Raw genomic sequence first — 20,619 nt, forward strand, 5'->3', positions numbered from 1 at the left:
TCAAAATTAAGTTAAGCTAAAATCTTGCTCCTCATCTAACCTGCATATTTTAAAAATGAATTGCTCATTATAATCTGTATTTCTGGGCTTTGCTTTTTTTTTTTTTATCCCCCCTAGTGGCATCAATGACAAACACAAAGTGCAGAATGCACACATTTGCAAACAAACATTCATTCCTTAACCAGAATTTAAAGAATGTGATTGGAAAAGAAGACAATGGGAGTGACAACACATTTCCTAGTGGAAACCTCACAACATGCAAATGAAAAGATGGAGAAATTCAAGTATGTCTAAACTTTCTGAAAAAGTTGTATTAATGGATGAGGGTGGGGAACACATTCAGTAAAATCACTGGTGTTGGCAACACCATATGGCAACAATACGATATATGGCGACATAATAACGGTAGCAATCACAATAATTAACATTTTAATGTTGTTTTGTGCATTATAAAGCATGTCTGGATTTCATCAGTTTCCACATAAAGTAGTCTTTTATTATTTTAAAGAGATTTTTCCTTTCCTTTTTTCCCATGAAGATGGGTAGAGTAGGAAGGTGAGAGGAAAAAAAATAAGGTGAGTAGAGGGGACAAAAAGAAAGCATCCTATACCTGGCCTTTGGAAAGAGAAAGTTTAGATGTCTAAAGTCAGGTTATAGAGCTGGAAGAAATGAAGACATCAGCTTTTCTAAGGGGACATTCCAAATGACTTCACTTAGCTCTTCTAATTCAGTCAGACGCCTCTGAAATTTACAATCTTAAAGAACTGCTTCGGACATGGAAACATTAAGTGATTTGCCCAAGGTCCCACAGTCAATGTGTATCAGAGTAAGGATATGAACCCAAGTCTTCCTGGCTTTGTGATCCTCTTTCTATCCATTACAACACATCACCTCTCATCTTCTCACCTAGTCCAACTCCCTCATTTTAGTGATGAGGAAACTGAAGCTTAAATCACTGTGCAATTTTTTTTACAATCATTCAGGTAGTGTTAGAGTGGGGTTCGATTTTTTTTTAGCTAAGATTCTCTAATTCCTGATCTAGAGGGAACAGGTTCTTTCCTGCATTTTGTGTTGGCATTATAAACATTTTTCTGCAAACACCCAAACACAGTCTTTCCCATACCCCCATACACAACCACATAAGTTCATGGGCTCCTTCCGCTACACCATCACTGTTGTTGTGATAGCACACATACATTCTCTTCTTTAGATCCTAGAAATCACACATTTGGCAGTTTAAAAACCAAAAAGCTAGACACAACTGAACAAATACCTAGCTGAACAGGTGCTTAATTAGTGTCTATTGATTGATTGATTGATTGATTGAATGGTACTTTATCCTTGACATTTCTGGAAATTCAATCAATCAACAAACATTTATTAAGTTCCTGTTATGTGCCAGATACTGTCCTAAGCACTGGGGATACAGAAAGAGGCAAAAAACGGTCCTTCTCCTCAAGGACTTTACAATCTAATGGGAGAGACAATTCACATGTACATAAAGCAAGCTATATACAGGATAAATAGGTAATAATTAACAGAGGGAAGACACTAAATAAGAGGGATTGGGGAAAGCTTCCTGTGGAAGGTGGCATTGTAGCTGGGACTTGAACAAGCCAGGAAGGTCAGCATTCAGAGTGGAGAAGGGAGGGTATTCCAGGCACGAGAAAATGTCCAGAGCCTGGAGATGAAGTGTCTGGTTTGTGGAACAGCCAGGAGGACAGTATTAACTTATTAAAGAATACACACACACACACACACACACACACACACACACACACACACATCAAGGAGTAAGGTATAAGAAGATTGAAAATGTAGGAGGGGGCAAGGTTTTGAAGACCTTTTAATGCCAAACAAAGGACTTTATATTTGTTCCTGGAGACAATAGGAGCCATTGACGTTTACTGAGTATGGGACCGATATGAATGGAAATACATCTAGATCCAGAACAAAATCATGTGGTTTTCAGAAACTGAATTCAAAGATCTGGTCTGCAGTTCCAGATCCTTCATTTACTAATGATCTGACCTTGAGTAAATTATTTAACTTCCCTGGCTCTCATCTTCTTCATCAATTGAATGGGGATATGAATACTCCTCACCTCACAGTTTTATTATGATAATCAAATGTGAGAGTATATATAAAGTACTTGGTAAACATAAGGTGCTATAAAATATAATTTATTATGCAGCACATGGCCGATTGTGAAAATGCTTAGTGTGAAGCAAAGTTGTGAAGTAAATGAAATTTGTCTTCAACACTCTCAAATTCCTGTTTAAATGTTCTTCCCCATGATTTTGTCCCTTTATCTAATAAGTCCTTTCTCAAGTATCTGCTGGTCTTGGATTGCCCTAGGTTCTACTTGTCAAAGAGAAAAATGATTTGTTAAAAGAATTCATGTAAGAGTACTAATGATTTTATCATGCCTTCTACCAGTATCAGCATTTAAAAAAGATAATCCTAGGAAAAGTAATTTAAAAATTCAAAGAAAAAATTAATTTCTAGAGGCAAAATAGGAAACATTAAAATATAATGAAAAATATACTGGTACTAGAGTAGGAGAGCCTACGTTCCAATCCAGCCTCTTATACTTATCACCTATGTGGCATATCACTTGGGCAAATCACTTAATTCAATTCAATAAACAATTATTAAGAACCGACTACGTGTGGGGCACAAACCAAACCTGTTTGTTCATCTGCAAAATGAGAGTTGGATTAAATGTCCTCTGAGCTCCTTCCATCTCTCAATCTATCATCCCCCAGTAAATTTTTGTCACTTTGATTGGAGAGTCATTTGGGGGCATGGTAAACTTCAGATTACACTCCATATCTACTCAACTATTGCCTTAGAATGGTTCAGTTTGGAATTGTTTCTGGTCTAGAAGAAGCACTGGTTATCTCCAATACAGTGACTCTCTGGGAGATCTGATTAGTTCCACGATTGCTTTAGCAATCTCATAAAATGGCATCATTTTATAAGTAACAGCCGAGGTCTCACTCTAAACATCTCCAGGATCTCCTGCATGTCCTCATCATATTTCCCAAGAATGGATCTTATCTCTGGGAATCTTCCACAGTTGGCATGGCCCAGGAAAACTCTGAGAAGATATGCCCCCTTAATGAATCAGAACTGAACTGGCATTAAGGTGATGTTTGTTTAAACATTTGCCCTAGCATATTCGCATCGCTGTGAGTTTGTGCTAAAAAATTAACAATAAAATAAATACAATCACATGGATAGAAACAACAACAGCGTATGAATAATATATGTCCAGAGGGCATTGACAAAAACAGCCCAGGTATATACAACAGTATTTCCTTAGATATAACCCCCCACTCCAGACAAAGGGAAGAGGAATGCTTAGAATATCCCAGTATTCTCAGTATACACTGGCAAACATGCAGTTCACAAGATTACAGAAGAAAGTTTTACTTAAATAAGGAGGAAAGTAAAGACAGGTCTTTGAAAAAGTAACTATTAGTCTCAATAGGAATACCAAACCCCAGAGTTACTTCCATTTCTGAATATGACAGATCTAATAGCAAAGATTTCACCTTCTCACTGCCTCCTTCCAACTCAAATGAGTCAAATACAACCTTGGCCCCCTGATCCCTGCAATTCCAAGCGATTAAGGGTAGAATTCTCTTTCTGCCTCTGCCTGTCTGTCTCTCTCTGCTTCTGCCTTTCTTTCCTTCTACCACCCCCTTCCCCAATATCCTGTCATTCATCATAACTTCCTAGTAAAATCACATATATAGCAGTTTCTCAATCTAGTTAACAAAACGAATGATCTTTGATCTTTTAAGGCTACCTCTCTAATGGAATCTGAAGACAAAACCTCTAAAGTTGTCCTCCTCTCCCCTCATCACCATCACTACTCCTCTTGCCCTCTCTAATTGTCCCCTCCATTACTTTCTCTCCAGTTTTTATCAGTTACCAGCCCCCACCTATTGTCTATTGCCATTCATTCCCTCAAGTGAGAACACCATTCATTTTAAGTTACATACAGAGAGACACACCTTTGTCAGGATGATTAATAGCCTTTAGAGTTAGTGTCATGTCTTCCTGAAGAGAAAGTATAAACAAATTCAAGAAGGAAGTTGCAGGGGGGGGAGGGGATGGTATGGAACTTCTTTGGCAAGGATTGAGGAAAGAGATGCTGTCTAATAGAGAAATATCATAAACTGTGTCGGGGTGTGGTTCATGAGTCAAGATAAAGGAGGAGATATGAAACTCTGCCTCATACCTTGAGATGAATCAAAATCATTCTTCAGCTTAATCCATGGCGATTGCAGGAAGGTGACTGAAAAGCAGAATGAAGAAAACAAGTGCCATACATATGCCAATGTAAAGAAAATATCTATTCAGTCTTTAGATGATAGAGTAGATAGAGTACTGGACCTGATGTCAAGAAAACCAGAGTTCAAACCCTATCTTAAACATTTACTAGCTGTATGACCCTAGACAACTCACTTCTCTATATCTGTTTCCTCATCTGTATGTAGAGATAATAATAGCACCTATCCTTCCGTGTTGTTGTAAGAATAAAAAGATATTATTTATAAAGTTCTTTACAAGCCTTAAAGTGCTACATAAATGCTAGATATTATTGTTATTATTTGTACTGGACCTAATCCTGTCCATGAATATGAATTAAGTACTTCTGGTAGTGAGCAGGTAGTGATAGTTGGAGACAGTTCTCTCCCTCCCCCCACCCCATGAGGTCTTTGGGAAAGGGTTCAATAATCACTCAATTGATATGTTATGAAGAGGTAGACATGTTGGCTCATGTCTATAATCCCCACAACTGGGGAAAATTGAAGCTGCTGGATCATTTGAATACAGGGACTTTGAGCCACAGAGGTCTTTTAAGTCCATCTGCGGTCCACACAAAGTTTAGTATCAATTTGGTGAACCAAAGGAAGTGAAGGAAGGAAACTAAGGGCAACCAACCTGTCTCATGGGAAAGACTCAGTTGAAGCTTCAGAGTTGATGAGTGTTGGGTTGAAGTGGTGACTAGTCCCAGTACTTTCTTCCATTTCCCTCCATTTCCAGGAAGCAACTTGCCTTCCTGGGCAGGACGATGGGTCCCAATCTAAAACAATTAATTTTTTTTTAAAGTTGCACAGAGGAAATTCTCATTTAGATACCAACTGGACTGGAAGGCTTCTGAAGTTCATTCTGGCCCAGAAATTCTATGATTCTATAAAATTAACATCAGGTCAAGTTATGAATATATAATTAGTTCTGTTTTGGGCTCTAGTACAAGTTGGACATTGACTGCACCATTACAATATTATGCCTTTGCCAAACGTTTCATCTGTTTTTGAAACTTCACCTGTAACTTTTCCTTTTTTTCAGATGATCTACAATATATTCTCATTGACCTAAGGCTGTATATAATGAGTATGTAACATATGCTCATTACAATATCATTTCTATTTCTCTATTTTCCTTCATCCAAATGTAATCCACCTCCCACCCCCCACTCCCCAATCTGTACAAGTTCTTAGATTTCTTCAACATTTTCCTTAACATAAAATTCACAATACAACTTGATACATATTCTCTGTTTTGGTATTTGTGAATTTACTTATTTTGTATATTTTGCATTCCTTCTAGGCTAGCCAATTCACAAAAGTTCCTTGAGAAAAAATGGTTATTTTTGTATTTTGTCCTCACATCTATTACAGAGTCTTGTGCATTCTAAATTCCAGACCATAACCAGTCTAGGGCCACTGGGGCTTTGCCTTAGATGGGATATGAAATATGGACAGTGCAAAAATTGGATACATTCAGTGAAGGCAAGCAGGAACTTAGACACTAGCTGAGGATAGAGGTTCAGGTTCTGGATAGCTATAGGACTCTGGTTGCTAGACTATTTACTCTTTCCCCTTCTTTTGTCTTATAAAGAAATTCCCAGCTCCACTTGTTTTGCCACCTTTCCAGGGCTTTCTCTTCCTAACCTCTGAGTGCCCCAAATGATTCTCTAAGACAGAGGTATCAAACTCAGAGCTCACCTGCTACAAGGGCAGACAAAACTCCCAAATGCAACCCAAACCACATTTAAAATGCAATTGTTTTAACTAAATAAAAATACATACATGATAAATGCAAATACATATACAACAAATAAAAATAAATAAAATATAATACAATGTAGATGATGTTAGTTTGTGGTTTTCTCAGTCAATGTGCACCCCCCTGGATCTGTTTCTATTTGAATTTAATGCCATCGCTCAAAGACAATAAGTTGCAAAGATGGTAGATTACAGAATCCAAACCCTCCCTCCCCAAAAACACTTATTTGAAAATATGAATATTTCAATTATATAGATATGACTTTTTTTTCTTTTGTTAAGTAATCTTCTAGCCCTATAATGCAAGGTTTTTTGTTCTTTGTAAACTTGGACTTTTGATCCAATTCTTCTATTTTCACTGTAGTAAAAAATGTTTTTGAAAGGAATTTTTAATAATGTTTTAGAAGTAAGAAATAAAGTCAACAGTCATATGAAAGGAATTACATCTAACAGGAAGTTGGACTGAGAAACAGTGAACTTCATAGAAACATTGATTAAGCCCAGCATTTCATATGACCTCTACTTTTGGATCAACTAAAAAGTCACTAGAAATGATGCATTAAATCACCAACTGGACAAACTATCTGGGATTCCAAGGTCCAAAAAGTATAAATAACTAATAATAAAATACATAGAGAATATATAGATTTTTTTGTGTGTGTATATATATGTACATATATATAATTCTTGTTTTGTAGTAAAAAAGGGATTAAAAGATCCTTCGATATTTCCATGTCACTCTCAAAATCTCAGTGAATTGTTGTCTAGAATCTGAGTTAACCTTATGACAGGACAACCAAGCAACCAGAAAATCCTAAGAACAATTTCCCAGGACTAGTTTTCCCTAATTTAAAGGGAATATAAAACTCCACACTTGAGCCTTCAAGAGCCTGCCCTCCCAGTTGTGCATCTGAGGAGAAATTATGGTAATCTCCAAATCCTATTGATGCTCAAAGACATTTCATCAACTGCAAGAAATTAAGAGTGAGACGCAGAGGATGTTTTTCTATTTAGAGGAACCCTGGCTTATGTGAATAGACCTCATGTGGTGAGTCTTTTGAAGCTAGGGACTTCAAAGCAGATCACTGACTTCCAGTGGGATAATCACTTAATGCAAGAGTGGGTAGATGGAATTACTACCATTCAGTCAAGCTAAACTGATCCTTTTTCTGGAGAGCAAGCAAATTCTCTCCTCTTAGGTCCCCACAGCTCTACAGCTAGACACGTGTTTGTGGCACTACTTAGGCTACAAGCTATTTGATGTAAACTACAATAGAGAGGGATTCCAAGAGGCTGTTTCAGAGTTCAGGAGTCCCACTGCATTGGTACATGTAATCTCAGGCAATTTCCCATTGACATGAGTCATATGTTTTAAGCACAAAAATATACCCATTAAACATAGCTGCATTAGCCCTGCAGGGCCTTAATTCTGGATTCAACTAAGAATGAACACATTCAGACTACAGTAGTGCTAATACCTTTACTAATGAGCTTGAAAGGATATAGGAATGAAGGATAAATGATGAATAATTGAACCCAATAGCAGTTGCAGTCACCATACAATGTCCTCAGGTCAGGTTTCTCTCTGATTCCCTAACAGAAAATCTTCTTCTAAGCACCAATAGTCAGAGGAGCAACGATCCCTCCACTCCCACCTCCCTGACATTGCTTTTATTTCCAAAAGGTGGATGCTGCCTCGGCCCTGGGGTTTATGAAAACAAAGGCCTATAGGACTTTCTGACAACGTGGCTTCCATCAAGTTCTACCATCTACAAAAAGTCTTTCCCAGTCCTCTTTAACTTTAATTCCTTCATCTAAGGTTACCTTCATTTTAATCCATATATATCTTAGTTATACATGGTTGTTTGTGTGTTATCTCCCCCTTTATACTGTGAGCTCCTTAAAAACAGGGACTGTCTTTTATCTGTCTTTGTATCCCCAGCTCTAAGCACAGTGCCTTGTATATAACAGGCACTTAATAAATGCTGGTTGGTTAACTGATTAACTGGGTATGTATCTGAACTCTCTCCTTCCCCTCCTTACAATCTTATTTTTCTGAAATTGTCAGCTCTTCAAAATATTTTTCTGTGCCCCCCTACCCAAATTCTTACTGTGCCCACCATCTTTGGGGTATTTCTTCATTCTACATCTATGTACATCAATCAGGTCTTACTGGAGGTCATAATAATACCTGGTCAAAACCCTCTGCTGAATACAAAACACCCAGCACAAGTGAAAATAGGAAAGCACTGAAGCAATATAAAGCTAGGTTAGACATAAAATTAATCTTTCTGACTATGAGAGCCATAAGATATTAGATCAGTTTGCCATAAAAAGCCACTAAAATTAGTATACACAACCACTAGTCTAAGATACCCAAAAAGTAACGGCATTATAGGAAGAGCAGAAAAGGGAAGGGAAAGGGGTTCCTCCGTTCCCTTAGAGTCCCTAATCTTGGAAATCTGTGACAGAACTAAGTCATCATCTACAATGAACACATACAAGACAAATACGCCCTTTGGGAATTTGACTATGTACCATGTAGCATAGGTTTGTCTCCTGGTTCAATTCAATTCAATTCAACAAACATTTATTAATGTTTCATTGATCAGTGTGAAAATAGCAGAACGAGGCCACACAAATAGCACAGAAGGGGAGGGAGGCAGAAAAAGAGTTGACACGACCTTCCAGAAATACTCCAATAAATATGAGTAGATTATGGTTACCTCTCATGCCTCCAGGGATTTTTCAGAAAGGAAAAATTTCTGTTTAATTACAGCAATGATTTCAATAGCTGCCATTGATACAGTGGTTCAGAGTCTACAAAGCATGCCGTAGACATGATCTCTTTGGAGCCATACAATAATCTTTTAAAGAGTACAAGCATTATTTTACCGTATTGTCCCCATTTGCTGAACTTCAGGGAGGTTAAATGATTTGTCCAAATCAAAATTGGAATTCAAACTCTGATCTCCTGCTTTCTCATAAATAGCTCCCTAGAACATGGCTCAAAAAGCATCATGAAGATAGCAATCCAAAAGAGAGTATTTATGGTTATTTATGGAATTTTAATGGAATATGTAATACTTTTAAAGTGATGAAATCTAATTCAAATGGATATGATGATATTGTATAAAAAAATAGGGATATTTCATTTAACGTTCACTCTCAGGTCTAAGGGGACATTCAAGATATGGTCATCAAGCAGGAAGAACTAAAGCAAGGCAGAAGGGACTTAGGTTCATTGATAACAAATGTCTCATAAGAGACAGGGACTCCACTGGAGTAAATCCTGACTGTCCAAGACTGCAGGACATCTTTGCCCCAAAATACAGGCATTGTTTAGACAGACCTGCACTTTGGGCTTGTGAAATCATTATGGAAATATAAGTAGTACAGAATGTCTCATAAATAGGTGCAGGTTTAAATGAACATAGCTCAAAATTGTGCTGAGAATTTTAGGATATTTTATATCATCTAAGAAAAATTGTACTTTGTTTGACTTACTACTAAGTAGTAGTTCTAAGGCATAAGATCTCTTAGGATGGTATTGGCAAGTTTCCTTGAGGGTGAGAAAGACAGATGCATTAAAGGTTATTCAGGCCAGCCTCTTTATAACACAATGGTAGGATCCTGGACTGAGTCAAAAAGATGATTTCAAGTCTACATCAGATACTTATTAGATGTGTGGCCTTAGACATGCCACTTCAATTTCTGTCCTTCATTTATAAAAGAAGGTAATTAGTCTTGATGGTCTTTAAGGTTTCTCATATCTATGATCCCACGAAATTTATAAATTCTGACCCTCTACTCACATTTAATTGGTTTTTCATTTTTTAAAAAAATGATCCTTTAACTCAGGTGTAGAAAGATGGCACTAGAAAATATGACTGAAGGCACAAAAGATTTTGGACATAGACACTTCAGTTACATCATTCAAAGACGTATTGCTGAGATTTGAGTTACATCCTTCTGGGAGATATATATATATATGAAAAATATGTGTGTATCTGCACATATATACATAGACACACATGTATGCATACACACATATACATATATGTAGATATAGATAGATACATATACTGTGTGTTTATGTGTATGTATGCAAATTGTGTTAGAGCACAGAAAGAATGGAGGAGAAAATGAAATGATCTGGAGTGTGAAGCCTTCTGACTTTGCCCACTGAAATATTTTCAAAGACATATTCTACCCAATTCTTAGTACATTGCTTTTCTTTCTCAATAAATTCTGAATTACGTCCAATGGTTTATTGAAAAATTCCTCCAAGTGGCTAAGTTTGCAGTGTAATTCTGAAACACAGACTCAATGATAACCTTCATTTTTTTCTTCATCATTTTCATGGAGTTTCTACATCTAGGAGCTGTAAAAATATGAGATACCATTACAAATAGTTAATTTATGAAAGTTATTTGAGTGGCTATTTGTCAGTTTCCTTCTGTTGTGACCCAGGTTTGGGAATAGACTAGGCACACCCACTGCCATTTACATTCCACATATAGGAAAGAAATAGGAACACAAGGCACTTTTACTAAGAAATATTGTGATTAAAAAATAGTCATACAGCAAAAAACAGTTGCAAACACATAGTATCATTCATTGCTAATGAGTTAAAAGGATACCACAGTGCATTTATAAATCACTATACAGTATCTTGCAGTTTATTTAAATTCATTGTGCCTCATTATAACTGAGCTATGCACCTTTAGGTCTGAGTTGATTAGGAATGCTATAGCTCAGAATAGCTTTTAATTCAGAGAAACATGGCCTGACCTTTACCATAATCCTGTGTGAAACACACTATAGTTTAGACATTAATAATGATGCTACCTCTTTTTCATACTGGTGAGATGCTACTTAAAAATTTGTATTATTAGTTAACAGGCCCAGGCCAATACATCAAAACCAAATTACCCTTCTGTGTATAACTACAGTACTTAATTCTGAGTTCTTCATCTCTCATAACTATTACCTACTCTTTAAAAATGCTAAAAACCAAAATGCAATAGTGTCATGTCACAGTAATAAGTCACAGACGCAAGCTAAGGATGCTCCTTCTCATTCCCCAAGGACTGCCACAGTGTGCTGCTGGGGACTCGCACACCATGATGTACGTTTTACAAGCAAAGGCATCACTCCTGTTTGACCTTTGTCTTACCACTTAAGTACTCCATTTCCTTAAACGGTCTTCTGATAAGTCATTGAACACAAATAACCTTTGCTCACAACTCATCTCCTTCTCTAGGGAAGTTCCAAATTCGAACCCCCAAAATGTGAATTTGCTTCTCTTCTGATTTGGATTCACCTCTGGCTCACTTTGGCACGAAGATAAATGACTTTCTGCAAGGGAAAGAAAGTGATAGAGTTGGTTGTTTCTGTAAAACTAAAAGTAGAGGGGGGAAAATTAACTTCAAGAAACTGCAGTGTGTCCATATCCTTTTAGTTTCAGAATGAACACAACAAGTAGAGTTTGAAAGCCATGAATCATTGCCTCCATCAAATTCCCAGGTTTGCTCAATTAGAAAAAGAGAAAATGCTAACTGGAACATTTTAAAATATTAAACAGATCACAAAAAATAATAGTAATCAACATGCTATTACACAATAACTCCATCCCCAAAAAAGAATTATGAATTATGGGGCCAACCGAATTCTCATTCCCATACGGAGGGTTTTTGTATCAAGACATCAATGTCATTGTCATAGTCTATTAGAACTGGAATGGACCTCTGAGTGATTTAGTCCAACCCGGTATCTAGGACATCTCGTATTCAGGATTCCCACCCAGAAAAGCTACTCCAGATTCCCATAGGTCCACATCTACTAAAATTATAGCTCAAAAACCCCTACTTATAGCCTTACTTTTATGGGTTACCCTGAGGGGACAATTCATCCAAAGTAAAGGCATTTAATGAAAGTTATATACATATATATGTGTATATGTGTTCATACACCCATACATACAAATATATATGTATACACATACATGTGCGTACACAATACACATTTGTATGTGTGTGTGTGTGTGTATATATACATATATATATCAGAAAGACATTGCTTCTTATACTTACAACATACTCTAAGGCAAATACACAAACATACATGCACTCACACACACACACACTCACACACACTCACACTCACCCCATCAGTGAAAAGAATGAACACATAGAGGGCATATGAATGGAGGACCAACTTATGCCAATGATATTATATGCCACCGCTGTCTTCTGGCTTGCTGAATGTTGTTTCCTTCTGGATCTGTTCTTTCAAACTGCATCACAACTTTATGTTGTTTCTGCCCCCTTCCCCTCAATGGATGCTTTCACAAATCTCAGCTGTTCCCTCTCTCTCTGTTTCCAACTACTTGGCTTCAACTGGAATTTTCAGTTGATATGTTATCTTGTCCCTATAAGTAAAGAACAGAAGGTCAAAGGCCTCAAAGAGGAGATTTCAACCCTAGGCCACCAACAGTAGTAGCACCTGGAGCTCTAATAGAAAAGGATCAACTCCCTCAGGGAAAAAAAAAAAATTAGTAACACATGGAAGTGGTTATTTCATTTCAACTCAATTCCACAAATACTTGTCAAATTCCTATGTTTTTAGAGCACCATGCCTCAAGGAAAGGAAGAAACTGTAGGGAAAACTCTCATTTAACTCACTATCTAAGAAGATAAAAATAGACACATACAAAAATAACCACAATATAAAATGGAACAGTGGAAAGAACCCTGGTTCTGGGTTCAAATCCTAACTGTGACATTTATTATAATTTGTGTGACTGAAATCCCAGGTCTCAGTTTTCCACATTAGTAAAATTAAGGGAATGGACTAAATCACTTCTGAGTCCTGCCTAGCTCTAGGTCTAAGCACCCAACTGGATAGAAATTTATGACAAAAATACAAAGTGCTATAAGAATTTTGAGAAGGAAAATCTTTCGTCCTGGGCAGTTACAGAAAGATTCATGGGGTCAATGTCGTTTGAACGATATCTTAAAGCATGGGTAAGATTTGAATACGTAGAGATGCTGCAGGACTAGTTCATTCCAAGCATTAGAGAAGAGTGAAGGAAAGTAGAAAAGTGGAAGCTGTCAAGTCATGGATGTGAAATGGCAAGTAGTCCAACATGACTGGAGAATAACCTATGTGAGTATCAGTGTAAGATAAAATTAGAAAGAGAGGATGCATGACTGTGAAAAGCTTAAGAGTTTGAATGTTATTCTGGAGGCAGTAGGAAACTGTTAAAATAAAGGACAGAGTGGTCAAATCTGCGTATAGTAAAGATCAACCTAAATTAAGAGTGGTATGAGGGAGGGGCAACTAACTGGTACCAGTCCCAGAGTCAGGGAGACTTCTCTTCTTAAGTTCAATCCAGCCTCAGACACTAGCAGTGTGACCCTAGGCAAGTCACTTAGCCCTGTTTGCCTCAGTTTCTTCATCTGTAAAATGAGCTGGAGAACGAAATGGCCAACCACTCCAGTATCTCTGCCAAGAAAACCCTAAATGGGGTGGGTAAGAGTCAGACAAAACTGAAGCAACAAAACAGCTATGAAGGAGGTGTGTCAGATGAGAATGGTGGAGAAGGGATATTGGCCAGGAGGTTATTGAAATAGATTACATTTAGGTGAAGGAGAATTTCTACTACAAAGTTGATAGTGAGACTAGGAAGAAGAGGAGAGACTCCAGAAATATGTTAAATTGAGATGATGGCTGTATGAAATTAGCATCCAGATGAAATTTTCAAATCTCAGCTTCTTCTTTCAGGAAAAAAAAATCTTATTCAGTCAGTCACTACAGCTAGCAATGTATGTAAGCCACACATTTTGATCCAGTGATCCTGATCATCTTTTTTTAGTTTTTATTTATATTTTTAATTTGTGGAATTAAAAAAAGCATTTCCATCCTATAGTATAATAAAAAAAGGAGAATGCACATGACACTGCAAATCTATTATGTACAATTTCCTATTCCTTTTAAATATATAATGAAATTATCAGGAAAATGCCTTTCTTTCTCTTTTTCCCCTCCCTCTCCCCTACTGGTGAGATAGTAGGGGAGATACCTAAGATCTACCAAAGATCTTAGGTAGATAAAAATGTGTGTGTGTATACATGTAAAAATCATTCTATACACACTTCTATTTATCAGTTCTCTCTCTGGATGAAGATGGCATCTTCCTTCATATGTCGTTTGCAGTTAATTGAATTTTTGAAAGCAAGTATCACCAAAAACAATGGTTTGATGATATATGAGGGTTTTTTTTAATTTGGAACATGTACCACCAACAGTGGCTTTTAGGATAAACCATTAAACATGAACCTTTAATCCTGGATTTCCTAGCTGAATAACATGAGGGAAGTCAATTAACTTCTCAGATACTCAGTTCTCTCATCCACAAACCAGCAGTCTTTTCACTGGAAACACGACATGGAATTGCGAATGAATAGCTGGCCACTGAACCAAGAAAACCTAAATTCAAGTTCTCCCTCCTCCAAATACATACTGTCTCTGGGAGCCTGGACAAGTCAGTTAGCTTCTTAGCATCCAAGACTTCTCTCTAAGATTATAAATTGTAGAGAGTGTGTTGATCTCTGTTGGTTCCTCTCTAGGCATTCACAATGAGATCATGGGGATGGTCAAAGAGATGGAAGAAGTTCAGGGAGCTGAGAAAGGAAAAGAGAGCATAGATCACGTGTATGTATATAAGCAATGCATTTCACCTTTCTTCATATCTCCACTGCTTAGCTCAGTGTCTGGCACATAGATGAAATACATGCATATGCATGGATACACACATATGTATACACATATAGATGTGTCTTTATAAATACGTGCACTGTACAGCATAGATGCTTGCATTCCACACATATTTAATGTGTGTTTATGGACTTTTATAAATGTATGTGTTGCATATACAAGCATGCATATGTGTATACTTATATGCACACACATATACATGCATCTAGCATATAAATATATTTATAAATGTGTGTGTATACATATATGAACATGCATGTATTCATACATACAGTTACTCAATAAGCATTTATAAGGTGCTATGTCCTAGATAATGTGCTAAGCATTGAGGATGTGAAGGAAGGCAAAAAACATCTAGTTTTTTCCAGCTCTAAATTAATGAGTCTATGAAAAGGGAGAACCACAGAGGGAAACAATGGAGGAGCTGACTTGGGAAGTTGAAGGAGATGAGATGACAAGTACACAAGTAACTGTGAAGCAAAGTAACTGTTACTTTAGTTCTCCAAGGACCCATGATTTCATTAATATGTGTCCACCAACACATGGCACAGCTCCTTCATAGCTTATAAAATATCTGTATGATCTCCTGTTCCTAAAAAACAGTTGGTGGCCAGTCTAGCAATGAGACAGATGGAATGGCAATAGATATTCAAGAAGTATTATGGGAATTCTTTTGAATCTATAATCACAGATTTCTCCTCTTCCTATCTCTGGGCTTCTCTCTACTTGATCATTTCCTAGACATTTCATCAGAATTCACCATAAATAGGCTTCCTTTCCTCCTGCATCTCTCCTTTTTCATGGATTTTGACATAGTCAAAATGACCACAAAAATGATAGTTTAATTTGGACTCCTTGCCTCAGAGTAAGAGCAAAACAGGTGGGTCTTGTGTCCCTTGGAAGGTCTATCTAGTGACTGGTTAATTTAAGAATTTTCAAAATCTCATTCATGGAAGTATTCCAGCACAGCCTCAGTGATTGTGATTGATAGCCTAGGATGAACTGTTCTTTAATTATTAAACATTTATGGAGTGTTTTATAATGGCAAAGTACTTTAAAAACATCCTATAAATTATTTGGTTCTACAAAATGAAAATGGATTTTGATATCTCCTTTTATCAGACGGAGTCCTCAAGGAGAAAAGATGTTTCCTGGGTCCATACATCTGGTTGGAGTCAGAACTAAGACAAGTGAAGTGCCTATGTGCCCATTCTATCCTGTTTGAACTGAGATCCTGGTCTACTGAGATACCACCCTGGTACTTGGGATATCCTGGATGTCAGTTCTATACTGTGTTTATTCTCTCCAACCTTTGACTTGGCTTCTTTCATATCCAAAAGTAATCAAGGGAAAAGAGGTCGCAATGCCCAATCTCTAAAATACAGACCAAACAGAAAGGATAAAATTGCCCTATCAGTGCCAGGAACAACAAATTGCCCTAGAAACAGATTCTGGACCAAGTATTGTTTACTGAGTTGCCCAGAAAAGACGTCTCACCAAAAGAAGCAAAGACTCCCTGAACAAACGATACATAAGGTTTATGGAAGTTTCAGGGTAGGATGACAGGGCAAAACTGATTTGACAAGGTCCCTGCTCCTGGGACTCAAGGCTGATCTGACACAATAATCCTTTTACCCAGTTTCAGGGTTAGGAGTTTCTGCCAGAATTTAGCCTAACAGGATGCAGGAGGTTAAGCTATTTCTCAGAACAGATTGCATAACAGTGTATGATAGCCAGTCCTATGTGGGATTACTTGCATTGCAAGCATTAGTGGGAGAGTATAGGAATATGTGTATAAAGAAAATGGAGTAATTCTCATTTTGAGTAGCTTTTGGATCCACACCCCCATTCTCACAAAAAACAGAGTCCCTGATTATCCATATATCCTGAACTCGGAAAGAGTAAATAACATTTTGAAGAAATTCTTTTAAAAAATGTTGAGTAGTCATTTCAAATCATTATACAGGGACAACTCCATTTACATTCTCTGTTTTTTAACTCCTGCTACAATCATTGGAATCATTAATGAACATTTGTTGACTGACTTACTGAATTACACATGCATTCTGCTTTCTGCAACTCCACCAATGTCCTTTTCCAATATATATTTCATCATGCTGTAGAGGTGAGGGCTTGACTCATACATGAACTGGATTGGTCCTACTTGGAAATGGACAAGCAACAGCACAGTGTGGAGGGTACCCTGTGTTCTCCAATGCTATGCCAGCAGACAAAGAGCTTTCTTTAGGATAATATATTATTCTGAGGAACAGTCCACCCAAATTCAGAGAGGATCATCATCACATAATGAACAAGGGGACGGAGGGAGGCAAATAATAAAGATTGTCTCCTAAAGTGTAAAGGGAGTCTCATTCCTCACCAGTAGGTGCAGATATAACATAATTAATAAATTGTAGTCAAACTCCACCCTAAATGAAACCCTGCCAAGAGGTGACCTAGCTGATTGTGGCTTCACAACATCGCTCTTCTGAAATGCTGCTCTTGCTCATAGTGTAGTTTTTTGCTGAACCGATTAATGACGTTAAGGAACATGTGTCTACACCAGTCAAAATGTTCAGGTTCAAGCCAGGAGCAGAGCCATTAACAGGGGAGTCAAAAGAGTAAGGAAGTCCTAGCTGCACTTGAGAACCAAAAATCAAGGTTTGGCAAGTAAGTTTACTCCAGTCAACTCACAAGAGAGGGTCCCTGGAGGCTGAATTACTCCTACTAGTCATGGAAGAGATAGGCCTCAAAGGGCCTGAAATTTTATTTTACTTTGTTTCATAGTATTAGGGCTGTTCTTTAATTTACAGATTCATCGAATATGTCTCCAATTATTTTGTTTATTTTTGTATCTATTTGGTGCAGCTAGGTGGCTCAGTGCCCAGAGTGCTGGGTCTGGAGTTAGGAAGACTCATCTTTCCGAGTCTAAATCTGACCTCAGATACTTACTAGCTGTGTGACCCTGAGCAAGTCACTTAACCCCATTTGTCTCAGTTTCCTCATCTATACAGTGAGCTGGAGAAGGAAATGGTAAACCACTCCAGTGTCTTTAGCAAGAAAACCCCAAATGGGGTCAGGAAATGTCAGAAGTGACTGAAACAAGTGAACAACCACAACAAATATATCTGTCGATGTCAGAATTTCCTAGCTTAAACTACTTGGTTCTCAAAGGTGTAATGTTAATGTAAGGTTAATGGTGGGTGGAAGAAAGAGTTAAAGATCTCCCCCGCCCATTAATGGGCCTCAAATACCTTTATTAATTTCTAATGAGGCACTGGGTCATGAGGGTCATGCCCTCCAGCTCTAAAAAGTGTATATATATTCTGAGGGGGGGTTTTACTTTAGGGCTTATTTTTTGGAAGAAGATTGGTGTGCCAGATGAGATTCTGGGCAGTCATTTTAAGAAGGCCCCTAGCTTTGAAAACCCAAATGTTGGTGCTTCTCTCTCTGATAATGATGTATGTATTGTCTGTGGTCAAACAGTTGGAAGCCCAGTCTCTTGGTCTTTCTCTCTGTAATTTCTCCTTGTAATTTCTGTTTGTATTTAAAGTTCAGGGTGCTGACTTTTTCCCCTGAACTAAGTGAATGATGTATGTGCTTGATTCAAGTAGATTGCTGACCCCTCCAAAGTTGCTTTCCTTTTAGAAAAGTAGATGTAAGAACTGGTAGAGCACACCCTCTTGTGCATGGCCAGGTCCTTTCTGTTACAAAGGGCAGAGACCAGCTTATCTCAATAACTTGCATTGTACAATTGGGCCATCCTTTGGTGGCTTAAATGAAATAGACACCATTCAGCAATCATCACTTAGTGAAAGGAATAATTCAACTTAAAGACAAAATTTCAAAAAAAAAATGAACTCACTATAAAAACGAAAATGCCATGCAGAAGCAAAATAACTTTTTAAAAAAGCAGATCTATTAACTTGTCATAAATTTTATTTATATCAACCTATAATTTCATGGGTGGAGGGAGCTCCTGGTATAGGAACATGTACTTTAGGAAGTGACTATGTCACCCCTCTATTCAATGAACTCCACATGTCCTATCACCTCCAGATCAAATACAAAATTGTCTGTTTGGCATTCAAAGCTCTTTATAACCTGGCTCCTTTGTACACCTTAATCTCTTCTGAGTACACTGTGAACCAGTGACATTAATGCTGCTGTTTCTTGAACATGATAACCTCCTGTTTCTGAGTATTTTCAAATCCTGTCCTCTCCAAGAGGCCTGTCCTGTCTCCACACACCGCTAATGCTTTCCTCTCTTAGATTACCTTCCATCTACTCTGTATAGATCTTTTATGTACCTAGTTATTAATAGTTGTCTCCCCTATCAGAATGTATGTTCCTTAAGGTGAAGGACTGTTTGCATTCTTTGTATCCCCAGAGATTAATACCTTGCCTGAAATGTAATAAACCTTTAATAAAGCTTGTCTGTGGATAACTGATAACCTAGCATAATTCCAAATCATTTTCAAGAACATTTGTCCATGTCTCGTCAAAGACCTATTCCTCTCTATCTTGGTGAGATTGCTGAGAGAACATTCTTAGGGTGATTGTTAAGGTCAGTTGTACACTTTGAATGAAGTTTGGCTTCTTCACCAATGGAACTAGAGCTAGACAATATTTGGGCCTGGTTCTTTCTAGAACCAATCCCCAAAGTCATATATAGTCTGTCCCTGAAGTTTGATGGTACTACAACTATTTCCCAAAGATTTGAATTCACTGACTTCTCTTCATATTTATAAAATTCCATGCCTGCTAAAGGACCTGTGTTTTTAGTCTCAGGAAAGCTTTGATCCTCAGACGATTTGCCAAAATGAGATAACAGCTCCTGATTTCAATTAATGTTCACACCTTTCTTGGCTGAGATTGCAACATCACTTCCCCTTTTGGGAAAGGTTCCCTCCCCAAATGAGACTGACTTACAGAGTCCTGTCACTATGATTTTATAATATACAACAACAATAAAATTCAACCCAAAATACATTTTTCATTTAACAAATCCTCTACATGAATCAACAAAAATATAATTTTGTAACCACTTCTAATAAAATGTTACAAATGATATGTTTACTTTAAAATATTCTAATCTAAGCTAATTAGCAATTTGGTCTAGTAGAAAGAGACCCGAATTTCCATCCAGAAGACCTGTATTCAGACTCTTATCTCAGGTACTTACACACAGCTGTATGATCTTGAGCAGTTCATTTAGCCACTCTGGGTCTCAGTTTTGTAATCCTTAAAATGAGAAGGGTTGGATTAGATTGTCTTTAATGTTCTTTCCAGGTCTAAGCTTATGAATAATATTAGTTTATATATCTTTTCTTCTCTTCTGTCCCCCACCCCAATGAACTTCTTTAATTAGAACTGTTAAAAAATCAAATGGTCTACCTATTGAGGCAGGAGATTCCTAGTTCTAGGTGTGGTTAGGTGGTCACTATCAGGAATGTTATTCAATTCAATTCAACTCAAACCTAAAGAGATTGAAAAGTTGGAACAGATGACCTTCCATCTTTAGGACTCTAGAATTACTTTCATTATGATAGATTTCACCACTGCATTTTCAAATTTTCTCTTTTTTTAATGTTTTATTGTGGTGTAAGTAAAAACAATCTAGTATGATGGATTGGATGCTGATCTAGGAATCTGTCATTTATTAAACACCTACTATGTACCAGGGTTAAACTCCTACTATGTACTAAGCTCTGGGGTTACAAAGAAATACATTAATCCAATAGACCCTGCT

The 20,619-nt window shown here is 37.3% G+C and overlaps 1 long non-coding RNA gene across 4 annotated transcripts in view; it reads right to left on the reverse strand.

The window, feature by feature from the left end:
- LOC140501953 (uncharacterized) overlaps window positions 1-20,117 on the reverse strand; it is a 48,700-nt gene extending 28,583 nt beyond the window's left edge. For 2 of the 4 annotated variants that reach the window (XR_011966448.1, XR_011966447.1), the window contains exons 1-5: window positions 20,053-20,117; window positions 14,614-14,773; window positions 12,255-12,519; window positions 4,960-11,447; window positions 4,253-4,309 (exon numbers count right to left, since the gene is read on the reverse strand). This is a non-coding gene — a long non-coding RNA (uncharacterized lncRNA). The remainder of the gene's footprint in view (window positions 1-4,252; window positions 4,310-4,959; window positions 11,448-12,254; window positions 12,520-14,613; window positions 14,774-20,052) is intronic. The other 2 variants (XR_011966449.1, XR_011966450.1) reach the window with 2 other exon arrangements.
- Between the last annotated feature and the right edge of the window lie 502 nt (window positions 20,118-20,619).

Source organism: Notamacropus eugenii, chromosome 4, assembly GCF_028372415.1.
Source record: "Notamacropus eugenii isolate mMacEug1 chromosome 4, mMacEug1.pri_v2, whole genome shotgun sequence".
NCBI lineage: Eukaryota > Metazoa > Chordata > Mammalia > Diprotodontia > Macropodidae > Notamacropus > Notamacropus eugenii.